Source organism: Heterodontus francisci, chromosome 42 (genome assembly GCF_036365525.1).
Source record: "Heterodontus francisci isolate sHetFra1 chromosome 42, sHetFra1.hap1, whole genome shotgun sequence".
In the NCBI taxonomy this organism is placed as follows: domain Eukaryota; kingdom Metazoa; phylum Chordata; class Chondrichthyes; order Heterodontiformes; family Heterodontidae; genus Heterodontus; species Heterodontus francisci.
In genome coordinates this window covers 22492857-22520698 of record NC_090412.1, presented here as the reverse complement: position 1 = coordinate 22520698, position 27842 = coordinate 22492857, and the positions used below count along the sequence as shown (strand labels likewise).

General features: G+C 43.7%; 1 long non-coding RNA gene across 3 annotated transcripts; it reads right to left on the bottom strand.

Annotated features, from left to right (window-relative positions):
* Positions 1-2492: 2492 nt before the first annotated feature.
* Positions 2493-12462, bottom strand: LOC137355351 (uncharacterized). Of its 3 annotated transcripts, XR_010970908.1 has the most exons (4): positions 12412-12460; positions 10120-10264; positions 4107-4169; positions 2493-2670 (listed from the first exon to the last, which is right to left on the bottom strand). It is a non-coding gene; the product is annotated as an uncharacterized lncRNA (long non-coding RNA). The 3 variants fall into 3 exon arrangements; XR_010970910.1 differs by lacking the exon at positions 10120-10264 and having other exon boundaries at positions 12412-12462; XR_010970909.1 differs by lacking the exons at positions 10120-10264; positions 12412-12460 and adding an exon at positions 5628-5754.
* Positions 12463-27842: the final 15380 nt, after the last annotated feature.

The following is a 27842-nucleotide window of genomic DNA, read 5'->3' as shown; positions in this document are numbered from 1 at the left end:
ACTCTTCACCCTTTCACCTCCACTGTTCCCTTTCCCCTCTGTGCCTTACCTCAGCCTTCCTCTTTTGCTCACATATCTCATGCTGTTATTCCTCTTTCTCCTGTCCCTTTTCCCTCCTTCTTCCCTCACTCCTTCCTTATTCCTCCCCTTCATTTTTAGCCCCCTTTTCCCCATCCTGTCCACTCCCTCTTCCCCTTCCCCCTCCTTACCCTCTCTTCCTCCTCTATTCCCTCCTCCTTCCCCCTCCTTTCCCTCTCTTCCTCCTCTATTCCCTCCTCCTTCCCCCTCCTCCCTCCTCCTTCCCCCTCCTTTCCCTCTCCTTCCCCCTCCTTCCCACTCTTTTCCGTTCCCTTCCATTATGGCCTCAGCATCACCTTACCTCTAAGGTGACATCATTTTTATTCTTCACCCCTTTCCAGCTGTTAGTCCTTCCTCTTCTCTCTGCCACCTTTCTCCTATAACCTCCTCTGCTGAACCTCATGCTTTCCTTCCCACTTCATACACCGCCCTGCTGTATTTGCCTTTGCAAACCTCTCTGGACCCCTCCACTGAGACCCTAATATGGAAAGTGTACCTAAGCTGCAATGTGTCTGTGAGGGGAGAGATTTTTTTTCCCTATTCATTCACAGGATGTGGGCATCGCTGGCTAGATCAGCTTATTTCCCATCCCTAGTTGCCCTTGAGAAGGTGGTGGTGAGCCACCTTCTTAAACTGCTGCAGTCCATGTGGTGAAGGTACACCCACAGTGCTGTTAGGTAGGGGGTTCCAGGATTTTGACCCAGTATGACGGAGTGGTGATATATTTCCAAGTCAGGATGGTGTATGAGTTGGAGGGGAACTTACAGGTGGTGGAACTCCCATGTGTCTGCTGCCTTTGTCCTTCCAATTCAGAGGTCATGGGGTTGGGAGGTGCTGTTAAGGAAGTTTTGGCGAGTTGCTGCAGTGCATCTTGCATATGGTACACACTACTGCTGGTGGCAGAGAGTGTGAACGTTTAAGGTGGTGGAGGGGGTACTAATCAAGCAGGTTTGGGAGGTAGGCCTGGAATTCCCCTTTCCTCCTCATTTACATTCTGACAGTATTGGTGGGGGGGGATCCCCATTGTGTCTGGTCTCTGTGCCATCAATGCAGCCTGCAGGAAATCCCTGGACAGCCTCATGAGCTGGAGACCAGATACCATGCCTCCATTTCTTCTTTGCTCTATCTATAGGTTGGGCATTCCTCAGATGCAATGAAGAGGAAAGTGTCCCTCCCTTTGTCTACATGGATGACCCCCACCACGCACCCCACACCCCCCCATGCCATATCTCCCCCATCTGCTTTCCATCACAGTGGTGCAGTGGTTAGCACCGCAGCCTCACTGCTCCAGCGACCCGGGTTCAATTCTGGGTACTGCCTGTGCGGAGTTTGCACGTTCTCCCTGTGACCGCGTGGGTTTTCGCCGGGTGCCCCGGTTTCCTCCCACAGCCAAAGACTTGCAGGTTGATAGGTAAATTGGCCATTATAAATTGCCCCTAATGTAGGTAGGTGGTAGGGGAGGTGAAGGTGGGGATGTAAGAGGGTAATGGGATTAATATAGGATTAGTATAAATGGGTGGTTGATGGTCGGCAGAGACTCGGTGGGCCGAAGGGCCTGTTTCAGTGCTGTATCTCTAATAAATAAATCATGACCTTCTTATTTCGCACAGTACTGCCTGGTATTGCTGGCTGCCCTTTATTGATTGGTAGCTATTAGAGTGGGAGACTGAGGAGGCTGCTGCTACTCTCCCACTTTCCATTCTTCATTGGCTCCTCTGCAAAGCTGCTCTCTGCCTGCTGTCACCTGCTTAACTCTTTGAATTCCTGGGGCTTTGGGTTCAAGCAATGGCTCGCTGTGATGCCACTGTTGGGTTTAGACCAGATGAGGGCCCAGGAATTTAACGCGTCATGCCAGATGACAGCAGGTAGCGAGGCGCATGGGGAGGAGTGCACATTCACAGCAAATTGCCCAACCAATCTGAGGGAGGAGGCCCAGCGATGAGTCCTCTCCCTGGAAACACTGTGGGTAAAAGGAAAGTAGCTAGCAGGCCAAAAGCACTCTGTCATTAAATGTGGCCTGCAAGTACAGACATGTTAAAACTCCAGACGCACACACAGGCGCAGACACACACACACACATATGTGAAGACATGCACACTCGTGCAGATATACACATACACACACCAACACGTGCAAGCACACAAACACATACACACCAACATATGTGCAGACACACACACGTATATACACACAGGCACATACATACACACACATGTGCAGAAATATACACATACATGTGCACACACAAACCTACATGCACACTTACACACATAATGGTGGCATACATGATGGGGACATCACAAAGATACAAATAAATTAGCCAAACTAAATTGAGGGAAATTACTTTAAAATGCTGGGTTCAAAGTAAGTATTTTTAAAAAGCAGCTTGGCAATTATTTTGTTAATATGTTTTATTCAGTTAAATGGACTAATTCCTTTACAAATACAAGAGATATAGTTTAACGGTAACATTTGACAATTGCTTCATGTTGCAGGCGACAGATCATTTTCCTAAACCAGGAATTTTTGAGCTTGCACTGTTGAGCGCTTCAGTCCCTTTTTTCTTCAAAACTTCAGCACCCTCATCAATAACTGAAAGAACAAAACTATACCATGAATAAAGTACCCCAGTCCTATATTATAAAGTCCACTTTAAGAACATTATTGTCTATGGCACCGAGCATTTAGTCTCAGCAGAACACTGCACTGCTCTACTCCATTCCAATCCCTACTTTCTATGACAATTCCAATCCAATGGGAACCAGGGTGACAGGATGAGGATCAGCCAGACTTTCTGGTCCGAGTGACAAAGGGGTAGAAATTGGTTTCAGTCCGTTTCCAGGCCTCATCGCAATAATTCTGGACGGTTCCAATGTAGTTTGTCCCTTGCAGGCCAACTGCCTCACTCGCAGCAGGCCCTCAGGTAAGTTAGATGGGGATGGTGAAGGACAATGGGAAGGGTGGGACGGGTGTTCATGGGTGGGCAGTGACCCTCAGGATTGCTCTGGAGTTGGGAGAGGCACTTCTGCTCCTCCTAGCTACACAGGAATGTTTTGGTACTTTCTGCAGGCGGTCATTGCTTTAAGACATAGCGATTGCTGAAGCCGGAAAGAAGTTGGCCCGTTCTGTTCGTCATTCATCAATGTAGCACAGGGGTCCTGAGATAGGCATTAGGCCCCTCATTTACATAGGCAATAAGCCTATCGCCTGTTTTGGGCAAGCACCAAAGGTGTCTAAACAACCTCCTGTTCCAATATGGCACAGCCAATAATCTCAGTCGCTAATGAGGTGCCAGACATTGCTCCCTTAAAAAAAAACCTAACGAAAAAGAGGGGGACAATGCAGACATTGTAGTTAAGGAGGAGAAGTGTGAAATATTGAATGGGATAGCATCGTGAGAGAGGAAATATTAAGGGGTTTAGCATCTTTGAAAGTAAACAAATCACCAGACGTGGGTGAATGTATCTCAGGCCGCTAAGAGAAGCGAGAGAGGAAATAGCAGAGGCTCTGACCATCATTTTCCAGTCCTCTTTGACTACAGGCATAGTGCTGGAGGACTGCAAATGTTGCACCATTGTTTAGAAATGGAGGAAGGGATAGACCAAGTAATTACCGGCCAGTCAGCTGAACCTCAGTGAGCAAATTATTGGAAAAAATTCTAAGAGACAGTATAAATCGTCATTTAGAAAAGCACAGATTAATCAAGGATAGTCAGCATGTATTTGTTAAGGGAAGATCATGTCTGACTGAATTGTTTGAATTGTTTGAGGATTTAACAAGGACAGTCGATGAGTGTAGCCTGTTTGATGTGGCCTACATGGATTTAGCAAGGCTTTTGACAAGGTCCCACTTGGCAGACTGGTTAGAAAATTTCAAAGCTCATGGGAAAGTGGCATGTTGAATCCAAAATTAGTTCAGTGGCAGGAAGCAAAGGGTACTGGTTGATGGGTGTTTTTGTAATTGGAATATACCCCATACCCACCACTCTAATACCAACAAAACAAAGGGGAGGAGTGGTTAGACTGTACCTTTCTCTACGACTTTCTGCACTTGACCTGCGCCCTGCTGAGCAGCAGACTCTGTTTCATTCACTGTAGACAGAAATATGACATTCAGCAACTTAGGTAAAGGCAACATATTTTGACACTGCAATATAACCTCCAGACCCACCACTCAAACATTCCAATTCACCCTAAATGTTCCACTCTAACATTCCGATATATCCCGACCCTCCACTCTAACATTCCGATATACCCCAGACCCTTCACTCTAACACTCAAATATACACTAGATCCCTGAATTAGTGAAGTCGGTGGAGAGTAAAATGGGCAGGGTATAAAACCAGCCTTCCACCTGATCTCATGTATTTTCTGCCCAGCGAATTAGGTTAAAATGACCTACTAATACTCTGATACATCCCACATCCCTGACTCTAATACTTTGATATATTCCACACCCCCAACTGTAGTACTCTGTTATATCCCACACCCCTGACTCTAATGCTCTGTTATATTTTACACCCCATCTCTAATACTCTGATATACTACACCCCTGCCTCTAGAACTCTCTGTTACATGCCACATTTGTCACTGCATTCCATTATACATCAAACCCATCATTGTAACATTCTTTGTTATAGCCCACATACCTCTCCTTAAAGCCCACACTGCAACACTTTCTGATCAACCCCACACTGTAACATTCTGTCATATCCCACACCCATCTCTGTAACATTATTCTATTCCACATTGCTCACTGCATAATTGTTATATATCGTATCCATCACTGAAACACTGTTATATCCCACACTGTGACAGACTGTTATATTCCATATGCATCAATGTAACACTCTGATATATTACTCTTGACAATTTATCGTAATTTGTTATGCTAAAATATTTGAATTATACAATAATTTGGATGAAGCAATCAAATAACACAGGAAAGTGGCAATTTAGTGTTAAAAAAAGAATTGAATTAGCAGAAATTAAGTGCTTAGAATAAAAAGAAGCCTCTGTACTTAAAACCCATCAGTAATATTCTCAGATATACCCAATACCTGTCCTGTGACATTCCCTAAAGTATTTGTCAGTGTAATACTCTAATATATCATGACTTCCAATATAATGTTTTGACTGCTTGTCTAACCACTATACCTGACAAATCATTGCCTACATAATGTTCTTTTCATGAGAACATACTGTATGGGGCTCAGTATTACAGAATGGATCTGACAAACAAAATATTTAGAAGCTCGCAGAAGCACTGTGTCAGATTATCAAATTGGTAATGACTTTCTATAAAAACACACAACATTTTCACTTAAAAGAGTCACAGTAATCAGTAAACATTTCACCTCTTCTCAATTTCCTAATCAATTTGTCACAGAGGATGTGACAGCTTCACTCTATCCCATCCTTAACTGAGACCACCCTACGCAACATGCACCAGGCATCAAACCTGGGACCTTACTTCTACATAGAATTTAATTACCGACCAGATAAAGTCAATAATGGAGCTAAACCTTTACTTCCGAACGGGTTAATTACCTTTGTCATCTGCAGCAGTCGTTGCTTCAGACACAGCCTTGTTAAACTGACCAGCAAACCCAGACATTTCTTTAACTCAAAGAACAAGACCTTGTTGGTGAAATGAAACTGTAGCAATGGACACAGCTAATGCAAGAGCAGATCTAGTTGTGTTGGGTTGTGTGCTGGGCTTTTATGGCATTGAGAAGCTCCGCCCAGGGCGTTGGTGTTGCAGGAGCCTCCAACTTTCATTGGCGATCCTTTGACTCATTAGCTGGGAGCAAGATATTAGGCTACAAAAAGTGTTTGCATGAAGAGGGGAGGAGCATCCAGAAAATGACAGAATTAAATGAATCATTCCCAAAGGCTAGGGAGGGGCAAAACAGACTATGTCAACATAAGTTTGCAAAGGTGAGTAATATAGAGATGGGGAAGAGCACATGAGAAAATGATAGAGGAAGAATGGGAAAGGAGCAGGGCATTTTTACACTAAATCTGACGATAGGGATAGTACAGTCTGTCTCACCCTTGACTTCAGCAGCAAATGTCATCCATCCCAATTAAGAAAGGGATTGAAGCCACAACTATAGCTGTCAGAAGTGAGCATACGTTTGCCTCCAAATATCCAAACTGGGTACACACCATATACGGACCTCTTCATTTTACCTTCCAGCTCTACACCCAGAGTGCACCCTATGGTCTCCTGTTTAAACACTGACTGAGTGCCCAAAGATCTCTTTAAGAATCATAAGGCACGGAATTCATTGCTGTAGCGCCACTTTGCTGAGACACGATGTTGTTTCCTGCACAACTCGCATGGCGTTCCATCAGCTATAAGGTGCATTTGGGGTGTTGCCGGTGTGTGCCAGAAGGCTGTGAATCAATGCTATCTTGATATTACATAGCCCATCCAGTTGATGTGACACCAGGATACCAAATTTGGACGACACAGCTCTCGGCAACAAATTTGTCAAACACTCAGCAAACAACAAGCATTAAGCTGCAAAATGGGCCTGCACTGGTGTTCCTTAAAGCTCCATGCAGCTAAATTGCAGGTGGGGTCATTTTTAAGGAATTCTATTATTGCAAAGTGCCTGGAAGTATCTGGAGTGTTTTTGGAGGTGTTATGGTGAGTTCCTGGATTTGTCGGAGAGGGGTCAGAGGATTTGGTGGCCTGTCCACACAGAGGCTGCAACAGGTATAGGGGCTGATGTGGCATTGCAGATGAGTCTGCAGCACAACAGGGAGATGGAGTAGAGGCTGCGGAGAGGGCAAGCTCTCCACAACGCCCTCTGCCACCTTGGAACTGGTGTCTTTCATTACTTCGGAGGTAGATGCTTGTAATGTTTCACTCTATAAATAAATATAAGACTGAGTAAAGATTGGCTTCAGTATCATCCTTCACCAACTGGTCTACTGGACTATAACATGGTAGCAGAGAATGGTTGCCTAAAGGTGAAGGTTGGTAACTAAGAAAAAAAAAATCAGACAGATTACAATCCTAGTAGCCATTGTGAGAAATGGCAGAAAACCAGTTGGTGAAGGGCAATTGTTACAGTCAAGTGAGGAGGGGTTGAAGGCCTTGCCTCATTTCTGTCTCCTTGTTTGACCACAACAGGTTTAATTCTTTCTTAAAGTGGATGTACTGGCCAGTTCAGTCAGTGTTTGATTACTTACTTGCTATGATCATAACAAGAACCAATCGGACAGGTTTTCTTGAGTTAACAAAGAAATAGGTTAACTTTATTGTACCTAAACCAAGCTAATAAAATAATAAACAGCACGCCAACTTTCACATACACACACACCCACATACACTAGAGATTTACACACACATCCACATACACTAGAGATTTACACACACACTCACAAATAGGTTACAAAGTGAGGAAAGCTTGATTGTTTGAGTTAGAGTCCATAAAAATAAAAAAGTATACAGTCTGAGAAGTTTGGTGATTCGGCTGGCTTCTAGCTGAATTTGGTGATCTTGAGGCTTTTAGTTTGAAGAGGTAGATGACTGGTTCGGTGGTCTTTTTGGAGACAGCAATGTGGATGATTTCCTCCAACAGGGTTTCTGATTGTGGCTGGAGTATGCAAAGGTAGTCAGTCAACAAGCAGCATTTGAAAGCTTTCAAGCTGGAATGGAGAGGGTGGGGGTGGGGGTGGGGTCCCCCGCTTAGGATTTGCACATGTCAGAGTCCAGTCGCTTCTCCTCTGCTGCAGTGAAATCCTCAGCTTAAAACCACAGATGAGGAGAGGCTTGTCACATGACTGTCACTCTGATTCAAAACATAGCAGTTAGCAGTATTCCTCTGCTTATTGAAAAGTGAAAACAGGTCCTTTAAACTTCCTGGGTCTTGGTTCTTGCTAGGAAATACAGACATTTTGTCTCCCTCCTCACAGTCCTTTGCAATGTCCTAATCAAACTAAGTGATTAACCTGCCAGCAGTCATCCTTTGTTTAAAAATGTTCATTTTAATTACTTCAAAAAAAAAAGTCTGTTCGCCAGTCAGTGGACCAAAGAAAATTATCATTCAACAAAACACATTGGCATAACAGTGATAGTGGAGCCAATCTTTACTCAGTCTTATATTTATTTACAAAGTGAAACATTACAAGCATATACCTCCTAACTCAACCTCCCATAGTTTCAGTAAGTGTCTCTTTATATGTGCTCAAACAAAACTTCAATACCTTCCACCTGCATATAATTAAACACAATTAACACTTCATTCTCCTTAACAGTGACAAGAGGTTGTTTGGCAGGTCAGCAAATGCACCCAACATATTAAACCTGCTACTCCCATATGACAGGGAAAATGTAATGAAATGTCTACTTTGGCAATCCATTCGTTGGCTTCCTGAGATGCCGAGTGGAGAAATGAGGTGCCTCCTACAACAGGTCTTAGTGGGCATGGGTGATGTGTTCCGTGGTCTGGGACTCATGGCCACAATCACACTTTGGGTCATCTATCATCATCCACTTGTGCACCACCCATACCCTGTGTGGATTCGGTTGAGCACTGTCCACTGTTTCTCAGAGATGTTGATGTCAGGGACAACTGCTATTGGGTCAGTGATGTTTTTTATCCTGCTTGCATCCAATGATTCTGTCCATCTGGATGGTGGGTTGATATCAGCTGAATGAATATTAGCTCCCGTTTCCTAGAATGGCTGGCACGATATTATGTATTCTCTTGGGTTTTTCAAGTCTTTGTGAATGGGAAAGTTGGCATTGCTCATGACTGTTTCCATCTCATGGGGCACGATGGTGTCGTGGAGAATGACAGGCGGGGCAATGTGGGACAGCACTGGCCACTCAATTGGAGTGGACTTATGCGTGCCTGACACTGTCCTCATTGAAGCATTTAGCTGTATGTTGATACATCTTGGTATGCGAGCCCATCCGTGCTCTCCTGTATGTTGTTCCATTGAGGTCCTCATCTGAATTCTCTGCAGCAGAACTTGTCTGCAATCTCACCCTCCTGTGAGCTGGCAAATGAACCATCCTTTCCCCCCAGCCTGGCTGCAGCCCACTCATGCCCAGTGGTTCACCATGTGCTGATCCCAACACTATTCTAGCCTCTAAGGTACATGCAGTGCCAGTGTCTGAGCTGGTGACTGCAAGTGTCAGGTCAAGTGACGGGGCCTCTTCATCAAAGCTGTGCTATTTCTCACTTTCCTCCTCCTTGGGCTGCTGTGCCTGGGCAGGTGACAGTTCTTGAGTGTCTGAAAGCAGGAAATCAGAAGCTGGAGGTTGCTGTGAGGGAAGGGGGTGGGATGCATCAGAGGTTCTTGCTCATCATGCCAGATAGCAGGAAGAGGGTGAGCTGGGAGTTGAGATGGGGCAGAAGGCAGGAACATGCTGTCATCCTCAATGTTCTCAGCGATGCTGGGTTCCATGGGCTCTGTCGCAGTCGACTCCATGCTGCAGAGCATCATCTCCTTGGTAGGCCTCAGGAGATGCAGGCGTCCTCGACCCCATCAGTTTTGTTCTGCTTCCTTCTATTGTGTGCCACCTTTTCCTGCCAGAGAAAGTCAGTGATTTTGTAGAAATATTATTAGGTGCAACTTCTCTTGAAGGGGGACAGACTGCCTTTAAGAAGAGCAGGCTGACTGCACCACATGTTCTCAGCCAAACATTGATCAGCCCCTAGTTCAGCACAGAGGCAGCCAGCAGCACCAGGATGACAGCAGCAGCGCCAAACCTGCTCAGACACACGCTATAATCAGGTAAATGAAGTGGGAAACCGAGTTTGCCTGCTGCCCACCTCCAACACAACCAGTGCAGGCAGGTCGTGAATCCTGACCCCCATGCTTAAAAAACGGGACAAAACCAGATTTTTATCCTGCAGAATCTTGTAGCAGAGAAGGAGGCTATTTGGTCCCTCGTGCATTTAGGAAGAGCTATCCAAATCATCCAACTTGTTCCCCTTTCCCCACAGGCCTGCACTTTTCTTCCCTGCAAGAAAATTCCCCTTTGAAAGTTAGTATTGAATCTGCTTCCACCAACCTTTCAGGCAGTGCATTCCAAATTGTAACAATTCACTTCGGTTCTTTTGCTGTTTTTCTCCTCGTCTCTCTGAATATTCAGAAGAAGTGTGAACACATATACCAGGATTTCTGACTCCGTTGCCATGGGAGGGTCACGCTGTATTCTATGTTAAAAACGCAACTGTTGTAAGTGTACCTCTCAAGGAGTTAAAATCACAGAACAGCCGAGCTGGGAAATGTAGATTCGGATTCAAAGCAGGAATCTAAACCAGCCTGTTTCAGACAATAAAAATTAGCTGGGAGAGTCCAATGAACTTTGATGCCTTTTAAGGATGTTTTTAGCTGTGAGCCCATCATGAGGTGTTTTCTGAGAATATACCTTTGGGGGAGGAGGGTGGGGTGTTGATTTGGTTGATAAGCCTATTGGTGAATCCCCGAATCTGAGGTCTCATCCTTCAATTTCTGAATGCTAAGAGATTGTAGGAGATAAGAGAGCCTTGAGCAGTCATTCAGTGTTTAACAAGAAGACTGTGAGTTAATATGCTGAGGTTCCAGAACTGGAAATTAAAATCAGCAGCTCAGTTATTGCAGTTAGAAGTTATGCAGAAAGAAAGCAATGCCAAAAACAAGCAAGTTATCCCACAAAAGGGAACGTGATTTATTACTCTTTCTTAGTTTTCAAGGAGAGATTGATTGAAGGAAGTGGCATTTGCTTCAACTGCTTCCCCATATGTTTATTTGCTACCTGCAAAATAAAATAGCTTAACTATCACCCAGTGCTTCTCAGTGAATGATTGGATAAGTGCACATGAGAGCACAATGAAATATAATATCCAGTCTGGACAAGGAGGTCCTGTGTTACAGCCCTGGATTACACTGCTGTATAATTAGATATTGGGTGTTTTGGGCAATCTGCTGGGCACAAGATGCTCAGCCTACACCAAACGCAATCTAATCATAACTGAATTGATCAACATTCTGGCACTGGCAAAACACTAGTTCACAGCCAGTGACTCCTTTCCCCCTTGAAGTAACCTTACTGTCTGATTGTAGACTAATTGTTAAAGATTGACTGCTGTGAATAATCAATGTCTGCACTATCATTGCATCATGCAACTACCAGGATGGCACAAGCCAAATTGATATAAGGCATAAGAACATAATAAATAGGAGCAGGAGTAGGCCATAAACCCCTCAAGCCTATTCCACCATTCACTAAGATCATGGTTCATATTTTATATCAGCTCTGCTTTCCCACCCATCTCCATATCCCTCGAGCCACTTAGTACTCAAAAATCTATCGATCTCAGTGTTGAATATGTGATGGAATATAGGTACAATATGCTTAATTAAGTAGAATTTACAAATAGTTAAAATATTATACCTTTTCGAATTAAAATAACTGACATTCCCATTTAAGAAGGTAGAGTTCGAAAATTTCAAGATCCTTGTTATGAACCAGAAACAAGTTGGGAGATCCATTTGTGTCACTATTGTCAGGGGCTTGGAAGATAAACACACATATTGAAATATCCTGTCAGTAAAAGGTAGCAATAAACTTAATTGCTTTGTGCAGACAGGTCGGCTCTGGAGGTTTCTTTGGGGTGCCTTGAAAAGGGTAATTATAGATAATGAATGTAAATGGAATGGACTAACAGGAACAAGCGGTTAAGTAACCACAATTATAAACATTTTGACCAGATAAATGCTCACAACGTCAACAGCAAAGGAATTTCAGTAAAACATTGTGGAAATGGTAATTAAAGCTATGGGCCAGGATTTTACGCCACCCCAATGAGCCGGATGGTGGCGGGGGCGTGGCGTAAAATGGAGCCGTAGGCTCCGGGAGGCTTTCCCGGCCTGCTCCTGCCTCTGTCTCCCTTTACATAGGGCGGTGGGGGAGGGGGGGGGGGAGGCTGCGAAAAATGGCTTGCCGGCCTGCCCCAGGCCAATCAAGGCCCTTAAGTGACCACTTAACCACCACTCTAGGGCCTTCGACCACCTCCACACGGATTTTACGTGTGGCAAGTGGGCGGACCCGGGAAAAGCCACCTGGGAAAAGCAGGAGTTAAAATCACACAACAGCAGAGCTGGGAAATGTAGATTAGGATTCAAACCAGGAATCTAAACCAGCCTGTTTCACACAATAAAGATTAGCTTGGAGATTCCAGTGAACCTTCACGCCTGGTAAAGATGTTTTTAGCTGTGAGCCCATCATGAAGTGTTTTCTGAGAATATACCTTTGGGGGAGGACCACCCTTGCCTCCCTAGGGCCCAACCGATTACCCCCGACGAGGCAACCAAAACATACCTTAAGCCCCGACTCCATGTCTTCCTCTGTGGTCGACTGGGCTGCGGTCCCAGCAGTGGCCACCGCTCCCAGTGGCGCTGCTGAGACTAGGAGCTGCCGGCCCACTGATTGGCCAGCAGCTCAAAGAGGTGGGACTTCCTTCCTCAAGCGGGGCATCCATAAAATAAGGATCGGATCCCCAGGTGAGGCGGAAGTGGGTTTGCCACCGACTTTTCAGTTGGTGGCCAGCTCCCGTCTGTCCAACGTAAAATCCAGCCCATGGATTGTAAAAGCAGGATAAACACACATAGGATGGTCACATCTAAATGCTAAAAGTCAGATGACACTTCAGAACCAGTATAAACATGAGAAGTTTTGAAGCAATGGTTAGAAGTGTTGAATTCTCAAACAATGCTTCTCAACTAAGGGGAATTTTAGGTAAAAAGTTAACTTTAAATTTTGATGGATATTCTGAGATATTTTTGCTGTAACATTAGCAAGGTTACATTTTTGGATTCTATGTTAGAAATAAGATTATGTGTTACATCTTTTAGTAATATTTGATATTGTGATATTCTTATCTACTTAGAAGTGTATTGTATGTTAAATTCTTTAATAAATCGTCTCATGTAGCATTCTGTATACAACTACAAAGAACCCCCTCTCTGTGTCTCTTTAAGTGCAGAGATATGTATTGAAGAGAGTTCCCAGACCCTTATAATATCTGGGATATTTATGACTTAACCATAATTATTAAAAATAGGCTGTCCAAAGATGGTAATATTCTCTGTTGGTTTTCTTTCTTTGAGGGAAAGCTAGTACAATTCTTTGGACCCAAATAAGTGTCTGAGAATTTGTCTGGTTTGAACTTGATAAAAGGAGATTCATGTACTCCTGATTTGGTTTAGTCCCTATCGGGTTAAAGTCATAAATCACTTCAAATAGACTCAACAATGGAGCATCTCTAGCCCTCTGCAGTCGAGAAATCCAGAGATTCACAATGCCTTTCTGTGAAGAAATTTCTCCTCGTCTCAGTCCTAAATGTCTGGCCCCTTATCCTGAGACTATGACCCCCCCCCTAGGCTCACCAGCCAGGGAGAAAGAGCCTCTCAGCATCTACCTTGTCAGTCCTATAAGAAGGGTCACTGACCCGAAACGTTAACTCTGCTTCTCTTTTCACAGATGCTGCCAGACCTGCTGAGTGGTTCCAGCATTTCTTGTTCTTATTTCAGATTTCAAGCATCCGCAGTATTTTGCTTTTACTATAAGAATTTTATGTGTTTCAATGAGATCATCTCTGATTCTTCAAAGCTCCAGAGAATATAGGCCCATATTCTACTCAATCTCCCCTCATAGGCCAATCCTCTCATCCCCAAAAAACAATCTATTTTGTTGCACCTCCTCTAAGGCAACTATATCCTTCCTTAGTTAAAGAGATCAAAAGTGTACACAATACTCCACTTGTGATCTCAACAAAGCCCTATATAATTCCAGTAAGACTTACTTATTCTTATATTCCAATTACCTTGCAATAAAGGCTAACATACCATTTGCCTTCCAAATTTCTTGATGTACCTCTATGTTAACTTTCTGCATTTCGTGTACAAGAACAACCAAATCCTTCTCAATACCAACATTTACTAGTCCCTCACCTTTTAAAAAATATTCTGCTTTTCTATTCTTATGACCAAAGTGAATAATTTCACATTTCATGACAATATACTCCAACTTACATCTCTTGCCCAAGCAGTTAACTTGCCTATATCCTATTGCAACAACTTTGCATTCTCCTCACAGCCCCAAGTGCTGCAGGCCAATCAATGAGCCAGCAGATCAGCAGTCCCAGAAGCACCACCAGGCATGGAGTCATCGAGTTGTACAGTACAGAAGCAGGCCCTGCTGGTCACTGCTGGGACTGCACCCAGCCCAGAGCAGCATCGTGGACACAGTCCGGGGTCCAAGGTAAGTGGGATTGGGGTCGCCAGGGCCAGTCAGCGAAGCTCTGGTGAGGGGGTGGGGGGGGTGGTTGGTGAGTGTGGTGGTGGGGGTGGGGTTCTTGCTACAGGAGCAGCCATCACCACCAGGGAGGCCCTCCGGTGCCTACGGATTGCCCCTAAAGAAGGGACCCCACCCCTGACCTTGCTAGGAGGCCAACAGGTCTTACCTGCAGCGTTTCCACATGGCAGTAGGCTCCTCCGACATTAGTTATATGGGAGCGGAGGCGGGAAGCTGCCCTTAAGTGGCACACCACCCAATGCCTTCCCATGCAGTTTTGGCTGCCACCCTCCGTCCACCCCCACCTCCCATCCCGTCTCCAAGGGCCCATTATATTTCTGCAGTTTCTTCCCAACTCCCTGTTGCCTATGTCCATGACACATAAATCCTGTTCTATAATCATCTCTCTACACGACTCCTAATCATTCAACTCCCCTTCCTACCCCAGGTTCACTTTCCTCAGGCACCGACCCTCTCACCTTAAAAACTAGCATCAGCTACCCCCCCCCCCACTCCTCAAAAAGCCCAACCTATCTACCTTTTTCATCTACTGCCCTTCCTCAAACTTGTCATTGACTCCCATCTGGACCGCTTACTTCCACCTCTGTGGTATTGCCTGTCTACTTTCCTGCCTCATCTGCTCTGATGCTGAAACCCTCATTCATGCTTTTGTTACCCTTCTCATCCTTGTTTCAAATTCTTCCTGGACCACGCCACTCCCTAGCTCTGTAATCTCTTCCAGCCCCACAGCCCTCCGAGATAGCTATGCTCATTCAATTCTGGCCTCCTGTGCTTCCCCGATTTTCATTGCTCCGCCATTAGCAGCCCTGCCTTCAGCTGGTTAGGCAATAAACTCTGGAATTCCCTTCCTAAACCTCTCTGCCACTCTCTCTCGTCCTTTAATATGCTGCTTAAAATCTATCTTTTTTTGCCTCTGCCGCCGTGACCCTATCTTCTAAAATTCCCCACCTAAATGCCTCTGAACTTTTCTCTCCACTTTTAACAACCTTCTTAAAGCCAATCTCTTTGATCAGACTGTTAATCATCCCTCCTTATCACTCTGTCTCTCGCTCATCATCAATTTCCTTATGCCTATTAATAAAGTGCCTTATATAAATTGTTGTATACCTGTATGTCGCCTCAACTACACTGGGTATATACCTCATAGCAGTGTGTATCTTCATCTGAACAGGTATATGCTGCATACCACATTTTTCCTCACTTACACACGATATACACTGACTCAAGCCCCCAACGCAACTTTACCATGACTTACTAGGGTAGTCCATGTGTTGGTATCAGTTCAGATTTTGCCATGTGCATTGGATGTGAAGGTAAGGTCTGGTCCTGGAGCAGAGTGACAGCACACTGCACTCTGGGAGATGGGTATATACCTAGCCCAGTCTGTTGGGACCAAGGTCTTTACCATTTGGCTGTAGGGGTCCTCCATAAGTTGAGTGCATTCTAACTTCAGTTCCTTGTGAGGTTAAGTTTACATGGAAAATGTTCATATAGTTCATTACAAATTCATACTAAGCTGGTAATCCCATTCAGGAAGGCCACAGGATGGTTGGTATAGGAAATGAAAATATTACACTGCTAATGTTCTCAATTAAGTTCAGGGGAATAAAGGACATTTAGAGTGTGCCTTACCTGTGTGATACCTGCTCAGGAAGAGTTTGATGCTGACTGTGGTTTCCTAAAGCTAGAGGGAATGGTGTATTGCAGTGTCGGTCACAGTGTGTAAAACTGAATGCTTTTTGGAGTAGCCAAGGGTAAGTCAAGGGCATTTCATATACAATACACAGTCAAACCTGCAAACCGGGGAGACCTAAGGGACTTGCCTCAGGTGTCATTATTATTATATGCAACTAAAGCAGATGAGTCAAATATCCCGGTATTGGTTGTATCTCCTGCAGTGTTCCTTCTTTATTTCATCTTCACCTGGGAGTGTGCCTCATTCTAGAGCCCTGCCAGTGAAATGTCATTTCTGTTGATTCTTTGTTGGGTTTCCCAGTTTACCATTGCGACAGGGAGGGACATCCTGATCCTGGGATCTGCTATGCTGGCTGCCTCCACAGGGCAAGGTGGCTACTGTAAGGCTGGAGCACCTGGGACATCGCAGCCAGATTGAGAGGGATTAATGTCCCACAGTCCCCTGTCTGTGATCCCCACCCTCCACGTGCTGCAGCTGTTGGTGTTTGAGTGTTTGTAATACTGGGGGTTTGGGAAGGAGTCTGTTCACAGCTCATCACGTAGTGTTGGAGTGGGATGTGGTGTTGCCTGGTTCAGTTCCCGTATTTGGTCAAATGGGAAGGTCTAGTATCCATAATGACAGAGAAGCTGTTCTATTCCTGGGATGGAGCTGTGCAAGTAGTCAATCCCAGAGATAGAGCGGATTCTCTCCCGCTATGGTTGCTGGGTAAAGAGCTCCCCATTCCATAAAAACCATTTCATTCACTCACTGCCACCACATGACTTGCATGTCCCATGTTTTAAGTTGCAAAAGATCTTGGTCCATTGACGACTGTCTGTACTTTATAATTTGCGAGTGTCTGTGGTTTTAAGCTGAAGCTTGTATCCATTACAATCTAAGTTATTTGGGACTGTCAATAGTGTCTGGTTTTTGGGAGTGTCTGTTTGTATATGTTTCACTGTACCATTATTAGGGGATTATTGTTAGTGTTCTAACCCTCTCATGGCGTGTATAAGGACCTAGGTTTTGGTACAATTGTCTGCTTTTTGGAAACTGCTTTTTTGCTGTGAAAAAAAGAGACCACTTGCAGTTATCTATAACCTTATCACATCCTCAGGAAGTCCTGAAGCACTTTACAGTCAATCAATTACTCTTGAATTACAGCAAGGCCCCACAAGAATTGAATGAATGAATGAATATCTAACCAGGTAAAATCCTGTTGGTCGAAGGGGTAATGCTGGCCAGAATACCAGTACATCTTCTGCTCTTCTTCAAATAGTAACATAAAAGCATAAAAAACAGCATAAGGGGGAAGGCCGGGAGCAGAACAGAGCAGCATAATAGGCGAGGATTTGACTGCAGCAGAGAAGCATAAAAGGATTGGAGCGGAGCTTTGTAAAAGGCAAGGCTGGGAATGAAGTGGAACACTGTAAAAGCAAGGGCAAGAGCTGGCTATCTCTCTGGCTGTGAGTCTGAACCAAATGAGAGGAAAAAAATTGCAAGGTGATGTTGCAGTTCAAGGAGTGTCATGGGGGAGTATATTGGTAAACTTCTAATTTAATTTAAATTAATCAACTATTAAGTAAGGCTAGGTAAGTTAATTAGTGTAAAAACTAAAGCCAATTTATGTTCAATGAATTAATCAGATCTAGGGGGATAAAGTGTAAATTAAATAACAAGGGATCGTAACATTAAAGGGTTCCGAATTTTTCACTAAATTAAAATCTGAGGTAATAACAGCTAAGTAAAAACATTTAATTTCACATTCCTATAAAATAAATGACATCAGCACAAGAGAAACATCTGAACCATGAGTAGATGGGTATTTATTTATTTATGTCTTACATTTATTTCTGTTAATTTAGTTAATATTCTAGTAAATAGAGGCATGACAGGATATCTCAGTTCCGTGGAATGCTTGTTCCATGTGGGAACTCCAAGACGCTTCTCATGTCCTAGACAACCACATATGCAGGAAGTGTCATCAGCTGGAGGAGCTTGACCTGGGTGCTTGAGCAGCAGCTAGAGTCACTGTGGTGCATCCATGAGGCTGATAGTTTTGCAGACAGCATGTTTCTGGATGTGATCACCCCGCAGTTTAAGAATGTGCAGGCAGAGAGGCAATGGGGTGATCGCCAGGCTATCAAGAAGGACAAGGCAGGTAGTGCAGGAGTTCCCTGAGTGCATCTCACTCTCCAACCAGTATTCAGTTCTGATGATTCCTCTGGGGAGCACAGCCAGGGCCAGGGCCATATCACCACAGCCAGCTCAGCTGTGGTGGGAAAGCTTTTATAAATGATAATCCAGGACAAAATTTACAGTCTCTTGGACAAATGTGAATTAATTAAGGAAAATCAGCACAAATTTGTTGGAGACAAATCGTGTTTAACTATCTTGATTGAGTTGTTTGTTGAGGTAAGAGAGGGTTAATGAGGGTAATGCAATTGATGTTGGTGTACGTGGACTTCCAAAAGGTGTTTGATGAAGTGCTTCAAAAGCAACTTGCCAGCAGAGTTAAAGCCCATGAAATAAAAGGGTCAGTAGCAGCATGGAAGCAAAAGGCTGAATGGCCTCCTTCTGTGCTGTAACCATCCTGTGATTCTATGAAATAATTCTGTTGTGATCTTTTACATCTACTTGGTCAGGCTGGCTTGGTTTAATGTCTCATCTGAAAAGTGGGACCTCCATCAGTGCAGCACTGCCTCAGGAGGCACGAAAGTGGTAGGTTAGACTATGTGCTGAAGTCCCAGAATGTGCCCTTGAACCACAACCTTTACCAACTGAAACAAGCTGAACACAAGTTAGGTGTTGGATAAAGCTTGAATCAAATCACCTAAATCAGATGTCAGCTGAAATTGTTTCTATGATAAGGGAGGTTCATTTGAGTTCTTGGCAAAAGTTCCATCAAGGAACAGTTTCTTCCATTTTAATGATGTCCTTATGTGGCATGCAGTCAAAGAAGAAAAAACTTGAAACAGCTACTATTTTGGAATAAAAACGGAAAATGTTGGAGATAATCAGAAGGTCAGGCAGCGTCTACAGAGAGTGAAAGAGAGTTAATGTTTCAGGTTAATGAGTGTCTATCAGAACTGGAAGATGTTTGAGACAAACAGTTTTTAACCAAATACAGAGCCAAGGAAAAGTCCGAGGTTTGTGGGGGGTTGGTGGGTGGGTGTGCTGTGGGGTGGGGGGAGGATAAACATAGCTTGAGATATCTGTGATTAGGTGGCGGGCAGAAGAGATTAAATGACAAAACAGGGTGAAGGTGCAAGGCAAAAGAGGATGGTAATGGGATGCAAGGAAACACAAGATGGGCCCAGAACAGCATAGCAAGAAGGAAGCATGGAACATGTGGCAAGGAGGAAATGATTCCCATGGTTTGGGAATGTGAGTAAAGTCCAGGGTTCGGCACCATCCTACTACTAAGCCATGAAGCATATAAGGTCCTAGATTAATTCCTTGATGTGTACTGCATTAGTTTATCTCACCTGGGCAGCACCTCTGGGTTGGGCTGCAGGAGGAAATTTAACTGGGTTCCTACTCCTGAGCATTATCCAGTAACTCATTATCCAGTATGTATAACTGCAGGGCAAGAACAGGTTAGTACTTGGTTGTGGTATATCCTACTGGCTTAGAGATGAATGGCAAGGTCCTGGAGGCACTCATACCTTAGCATGAACTAGCACCTTCAGGACAATAGAAAAGACCTTTGTCTGCACTACAGTCGGTCACCAAGGCTTCTTTGGCCACACCTCCCAAATCCATGACCTCTGCCATCTAGAAAGTTAAGGACAACAGGTGCAAAGGAACACCATCACCTCCAAGTCACAAACTATCCCCTCTTGGACATATATCGCTGTTCTTTCCTCGTTGCTGGGTCAAAAACCTGGAACTCCTTACTGAACAGCTTTGTAGGAGCACAGTCATCACAAGGACTGCAGTGGTTCAAGAATAAAGCTCACCACCACCTTCTCAAGGACAACTAGGGATGAGCAACAAATCCCAACCATCCCAATGCTGCCCAGGAAAGAAAAAAAGAAATAGAGAGAGCAGGTAGTTGATTCTCTACTTGTATCATTCTCTGAAGCTCTAATTAAATGGTGTTCCACTTCATAGAATGTTTCCCAGTTCGAAGCAGCTGAAAACAAGCTGTTAAGGCCAGCATTTGGCCCTAAGGCTAGTTGAGCAACTGCAGTGCAGTAATTGCGGTAACAAGGCGTTTCCCAACATTCAGGCAGGTGAAGCAGCTTTGCTATGTTGTAATCATGTCAAACTGGTTCCATTGAAGCCCTTTTCTATTTATAGCCGAGAACCAAGCCCTGGGAAACAGCTTGTGTTTGACTCAGGAGTACTGGGGAGGGGAGGGGATGATTGTGGGGGGCCCAGTATTGCACGAGAGAAGAAGCACATAATTAACCCTTGGAAACCATGAATACAAGTAGTTACAAATAGCATCATGTTCCAATTTTCCAACATTTTGATGTCCATAAGCAAAATGTGTGATGTCAACTGTGGGTATGACAATTGCATTTATGTAGTGCTTTGAACCTGGAAGACAACCCAAAGGATTTTACAGAGCGGAGAGAGAAAATATCAGATCAAAGGAAGAGGTGCTGAATCTGGGATGTGTCTACGTGTGCTGATGCTTGGCAGAGGGGTGATTTAAGGTGCTGTGATAACAGCCTGTTCTTCCATTCGTAAGAAAACAGGAACAAACAAAATTCTGCCATCAGTCTGTCTCAAATAGAAGACGTTGTGTGTTTTCCATTGAATGATGCAAGACATTATTGAAGTGTGTGTGCCTGTGTGAGTCACAATTAAACAGTACTAGCCAGGAACCTGGAAATACCACCTCCACTTTCTCAGTGCTCTCCCAAGCGACTACTTTCAGGGTGATCTCAAAGTGATTGAGGGACTGGAAATGTTTTGGGACCCATCAGTAAGTCTGCTGTAGTAGATTATGCACCAACTTGTCCAAATTAAACAATAGTGTGACACTGAAAGCACATAGAGCAGGGGCAGCTTCATGGGCAAGTGCTTTAAGCTGAACTTTGTTTAAGAATCATTGCCCTGTATATTGGTTGCCATAAGCACATAATAATTCCAAACAGAGCATGCATTCCAAATGCTCCTATTCATACAAAGCATTTATTGGGTCGTCTCTATTTTGCAGGAACTGAATGTGGACAACCTCTTTGTTCTAGCTGAGTCTGTTCAAATGGGAAAAGAGTTTAGGGGAAAGGACTTTATTACATAACTACCTGTTGCTAGTGCCTAATACTATTATTTATTTACCTTCAGTGGCTTTTCCTTATAACCTTCCGTCCTCAGAAGTGGCAGAAGTCACTGTTCACTTTTTCCATGATTTTATCCCCTGGCTACTGCACTAGGTACTTTTGGGGAGAAAATCTGTCTCTCTTCCCCCTCATTCCTTCGAGCAAGGCTTTCATAGTCACATCTGTGGTTTTTCTCTGCCTCGATGGTTATATTATTCTACAAGACTACTGTCCTGGGCCCAGCTGTCTTTTTCAGCCACACAATATTGGGGCCAAGCCCTTTCAGTTTCTGTGCTGAGGCTTCCTGATGGATCACATAGGTTCCCATTGGTTATCCCTGAAACTCTGTCATCGTCTTTTGCTCATGTTCCTGTTAATTGGGAACGGTGTTGAGGACCCTGCTGAATAATGGCTCAGATTGACACATTTGTGGGTATCATATTGGCTGATACTGCAGACACCCGCTGTGGTGAACTCACTCTGTTGCTACATGATCTCCGTAGCTTCTCTTTCCTCCTCTTCTCTATGTAGTCCTGTGAGAGGTGAGCACTGAAGGAAATCCGCCCCGTTGCTTGTAGGTCACGGACAGTAAAGATGAACGAGCTGTGCATTTCGAAGGGATCCCTTCCCACTTTGCCCCTGCTCACTGCACTGCAAAACTATTTTTCAGTTGAAATAAAATAAATAAATTGTTCTCATAACTAGCCACCCTTGTTTCTTAACGACTCCAACACCAATGATTAAGAACTTCTGATGAAAGGTCGTCAACCTGAAACGTTAACTCTGTTTCTTTCTCCACAGATGCTGCCAGACCTGCTGAGTATTTCCCAGTATTTTTCTGTTTTTACTCCCCAGTCTGGTCTTTCTTAAATGGCTGTAGCAGACCTCAGCTGCAGCAGAGGTTGAGCGCGTTACAACTGACTTCAACACCCTGGGCTATGGAGGGGACAAGTGAACAAGGGTTTTGATAAACAGAGGCCAAACTGTAAAATCCCTAAATGGTGTATTTGAGGTGGCACAATGAATTTAATCCAATACATTAAGAAATCCTGCTCCTTTAAAGGTTAGCCTGTGTAGCTCATACAAAACCTGCTGCTTCCGCTTGAAGTAAAGAGCTGTGGATTGTCCATGAAGCGTGCTTTTTTTTTTGGAGGGTCCTAAAACTCATGGGATCTCCTTGCAGGCATTAGGATGTTCAAGGCCAAATTCGAGGATTGGGGCAGTGGAATAAGAATGCATGGTTTATCAGAAATAGACCACCCGACATCCACAAACATCCACAACCAAAAGCACCAATGTCCCTTCCTGTCAATGTATTATTGTTAAATGTTTTACCATTTCACTTTGTAATGCTTGACTTTCTGTGAAGAGGTGCAGTGCTGATCATATAAAGCCTTAGAGTCATAGAGTTATACATCACAGAAACAGGCCCTATCTAACCTATCAATGCCCCTCATAATTTTGTATACCTCAATCAGGTCCCCCCTCAGCCTTCTCTGCTCTAAGGAGAACGACCCTAGCCTTTTCAGTCTCTCTTCATAGCTGAAATGGTCCAGCCCAGGCAACCTCTGGTGAATCTCCTCTGCACCCTCTCCTGTGCAATTACATCCTTCCTATAGTGTGGTGCCCAGAATCCTTGAGCCTTCTTGGTTTGCTCATATAATGTATTGGATGAGAACTGCTGTTTGCCATTGTCGTAATGGATTCTACACTGCTAAATTCATTGTGCCACCTAAATTATATCATTCAGGAATTTTACAGTTTGATGTGCGCTGGGCCTCTGTTTATCAAATCCTTCTTCACTTGTCCCATTCATAGTCAGGGTGTTGAAGTCAGTTGTAACACGCTCAACCTCTGCTGCAGCTCAGGTCTGCAATGGTCAATTGAAAAAGACCAGACTGGGGAGTAAAAACAGAAAAATACTGGACATACTCAGCAGGTCTAGCAGCATCTGTGGAGAGAGAGAGACAGTTAATATTTCAGGTTGACGACCTTTCATTAGTACTGGAAAAATTTAGAGATGTAACAGGTTTTAAACAATTACAGAGACAGGGAAAGGAGGGGAGGAAAGAATAAAAGAGGTCTGTGATAGTGTGGAAGACAGGAGAGATTAAAGACAAAAGGGATGAAGGTGCAAGGCAAAAGGAGATGGTAATGGGACAAGTAAAGAAACAAAAGATGTGCCTGGAGGTGTAAATGGGAAAGCAGAATCATTATCAATAACTGCTGGCTAAAATAAACAAAGCACAAAACATGGGAGTAGAGGTTATGATCTACAACGTTGAACTCAGTGTTGAGGCCAAAAGACTGGAAAGTGCCGAATCAAAAGATGAAATGCTGTTCCCCAAGCTTGTTGCGGTTTGTTGGAACAGTGCAGGAGGCTGAGGTCAGTGTTTGTGGAGTGGAGAATTAATATGACTGGCAGCTGGAAGCTCAGGTTCACACTTACAAGCGGTTTCTGCAAAGTGGTCACCCAATCTGCGTTTAATCTCCCCAATGTACAGACCACATCGTGAGCAGCAAATATAGGATACGGAATTGAAATACAAATAAATTAATGATTCACCTGGAAGGTGTGTTTAGAGCCTCAGATGGAAAAACGCGAGGAGGTAAAAGGAACATGTTGTATCTCCTGGGAAGATGCTTTGCGATGGAAAGGGGTTTTGAGGAGCAGGCCAGGGTGTTGTGGAGGGAAATGGGCCTTTTAGAAAGGAGAGAGGAGGGGAAGATGTTTGGGCTGGCCTCACACTGGCAGTATCAGAAATGGTGGAGGATGATGTGTTGAAAGTGGCGGCTGGTGACGTAACAGGTGAGGACAAAGGAAACCCAATCGTTGTTCTTGGGTGGGGGTGAATTGGTGAAAGCAGAGTGTGGGAGATGGGGGAAATCTTTAATTGGGATTGGGGTGCTTAGAGCTCTAATTTAAAAAAATTGTACTGTATAAAATACTTGTTATAATTGCTCAAAAGTATTACCATTGGCTGCCAAATCAGCTAGAAGGCCAATAGGAAGCCTTTATATGTTGGCCTATCCGACGAGTTGTCTGGATCATGGGAAAATAAGGCCTGGCCAGTTTACCTCATTCTAAATGACAGCATGGGAGCAGCAGAACTTGGTGTACGACTGCAACATGTTCACCGCTCAGTTTATCCTTCAGTTAATGATGAGGCCGATAGTAACTTTCATGAAAAGAGTTATAAACATTGGACTTTGCAGTATGGTTATGTTTTAAAAGCTGTGATCTTTAATGCAGTCTAAAATCTGCCCAGAGACAAGTCAGAGGTCTTGGTTACCATGAGAACAAGGAACCCAGATCAAAGATCCATTTGAAAGCAGGGTGCAAGGTTGTAACACCTAAAGGACAATGGGTTTTGCTCTCCCAGACTCAGACTGTAAACAGAAAGCCAGAAGTGCTCAAATGCAGATTTGAGTTGCAATTTTTAACACCTGGAAACAAAGGAAGGCCCAGGTGTTTTGCTATGGTCAGGCTTATGGTCTGAGAATTGTCAAAGGCAAATGACTATTGACTTTTGATCTGAATAAGTTCGATGGGCTTTCCTAGGTCTGGAGGCTGAAAGGAGAAAGGAAGACCAACAGTCAGCAGCAGCCTAAAGAGAGAAAGAGAGAGGGTGGGGTGGGAGGATGAGAGAGTTGTTTCTGGGAAACAGCTGCTCTCAGATCACTGATACAGCAAAAGGCTGCTAATATTTGAACCCAGTTCAAAAGCTCAAGGTTAGTGGAGGAGAAAAGACCAACAGGGTCACCAGAGAGATTGCCTTATTAATGGAAGTCCAGTCAAATGTGCTGGGAAGAAGTGAGCAAGGAGGACGTTGGCTTTGAGGAGGAGACTGGGAGATCCAACACATTGCAGCTGGGAGGAGTTTGGGACTTTTAACTGCAAAGATACCTTTTTGATGAGAACGCTGTGTAACGTATAAATGTGGTGTGGTGTTTCTGAGTGTAATAAGTTAATGGGAACTACCTTTATCATTTTGTGCATTAGCTACCTACTAACTACTGTTCAGTTAATGTTGATGTTTGTTTAGTTACTATAGTAAAAGTTTTAAAAGGTGGAATCTTGTCCTGTAATTCTTTAATTGGTCTTTGAGAAGCTCATATCTCCTAAAGTTAACAGTCTCTACTGAGGATGTAACAAAACACAGGAAATAGAGACCCTCGCAGCTGCTCTGCCATTCAAAAAGATCATGGCTGATCTTCTACCTCAACTCCTTTCCCACCCTACATCTATAATCCCTTGATTTCCTTAGCATCCCCCAGCTATGTAGGGAGGAGAGATGGGGTCTTGGACCTTCCTTTAATGCATTATACACTGCACGCTCCTCCTTCATTTCTTTCACTTACTATCCTCCTCCTGCCATTATTCTTTCCCCTCTCAATCTCTTCCTTCACTTCTCTCTCGACCCTGGTTTCTTCAGTTTTGCCCTTTGACACTTACATTATTATATTACCAGAGCTATGATTTGGAGAGATGAATTTGGACTGTGAGCATGGGCAGTGTGTGCCTAATTAAGGATGGCGCAACAAATGCTGGCCTTGCCAGTGATGTCTAAAGAAAGAATAAAAGGTTTCCAGGATGAGCAGTACTTTTCAGGCAGCTGTACCAATGGAATATTTTTCTTTCACTTCTAGCATTTTCTGTTCAGTAGCTTTTCTTCAAATGATTTTGAAAAATATGACAAATTTAAATAGCTTTGAGGCAACATTTATATTGAGCTGTTATAAAAATGAGACACAGCATTCCAATTACACGTCATGTTAATTTTGTGGTCTATAAACTTAGGTATATTATACTGAAATACTGGACTTGAAGAAAGCGGGTGAAAGAAAGGGGCAGGGTGACTTCATGTTAATATTCAATTTCCAAAATAAAGTACACCAGCTGAACTTTGAAGCAATTGAATTATCCACCTGCCATTTAGGCAAGGCCATTGCTGATTCCTTACAGCTTCAAAATACTGGAGATGAATTTGATGCAAACTTATTCATACAATCAAATTGCTGACAGTAATTTCTACCCTGCTCTTTCATTCAGCCCCTCGTTACCTCTGTAAAGGTTTATCTCCAATTTCTTGGCATCCAAGGGACAGCAAGGATGGGAAGAGAGTGAATGCATCCAGTCACATCAGCAGCACAGGGAGCATGTCAAAAACACCCCAGCACTATGTGGTTAGATTAGAGCAGGTGTAGCTGCGTGTTTGGGTTAGGGGAGACCCAGCACTAGGCTGGGTTGGAGATCATGGGTTGGGCTGTCAGACCATTGAACAGGGCAGAAAAAGAACACAAACACAATGCACATTGGCTGAGGGGAGCAGCCTATGGGCAATTGGGGAAAAAGACACTGCCCAGTCATGGTATCAGTATATTTGAAATCATTTATTTATAGCATGGTAATCAGTGCCCCAAATTCAACTTTAAATGTGCAAATTCACTAATTGCTGCATTCTGTGCAGCTGCAGTACCAAGTGAGTGTTGTACTCGGAGTTGTGCACTGCCCAACTGAGCCTCTCCATCAGGAGTGACCATACAAGCTGAGAAATCTGCTGTTACTCAGATTTATTTTATTGCCTCTCTTTAAAATAATTAACACTATAGCTCATTTCCAATCCACTGAGACATCCTGTGTATTCATCAATTCTCTCCTGATTATATCACTTTGTAGTGTCACTTAGCAGGTCCAACCTCTGTTCTTAGAGTTACTAGTTAAGCCCTTTAAGCTTGCTTAGGAAACCAATGTAAAATATATAACCAAGTCATTAGGATTCCAAAATCACCCAGCCTTCTACAGTGGATACTTCCCAGCAGAACCATGTTAAATATATTTTCATCCTTTTAAATCTAATTTCCATGCTTAAGCGATCTGATTCTCTTGATAATTTGCTGGAAGAATTTTATTCCATTTGGCATCTACAGCTGTGCTTATTTCTATTTCCCTCTCTGCCATTCCACCTGCCCTTTTTAAAAAAAAAAAAATCTGTTGGAGGTCTCTGATCTTTCCAGTGGTTTTCCTCACCTTGCTCCCTGGAATTGGAGTTTTGCTGATTTTTCATATTGCATTATTATTCCATCTCAGGTTTGTCTCTTGAATGCACAGTTACTTAGCCCTTTGTTTGTACTTATCTGACACATTGAATAGAATGCCTTTAGACAGTATTCCATTTGTCTTCAACTGAAGTTTTTAAAAAAACTATTAACCCCTCACCCCCCCCCCCCGCCAGTTTGTTTGTGCGCTTTCCCCATTACCTTGAATACAGCCCTTTCAAAAGTTATATACCCGAGTATTTGGTTGAACCTGGCTCAAGAATGTTTGATGGTGAAGGATAACCAAAAGTGTTTGCTAACCAATGACTTATGAAGGTGGTGAGCCAGAAATGGAGAAATTGGGTAGCATTACTAACTTCAGCACAATGCCCCCAAAGATAAAAAGGATTAATGCATGAAAAATGAAAATGATAATGCATCGACAC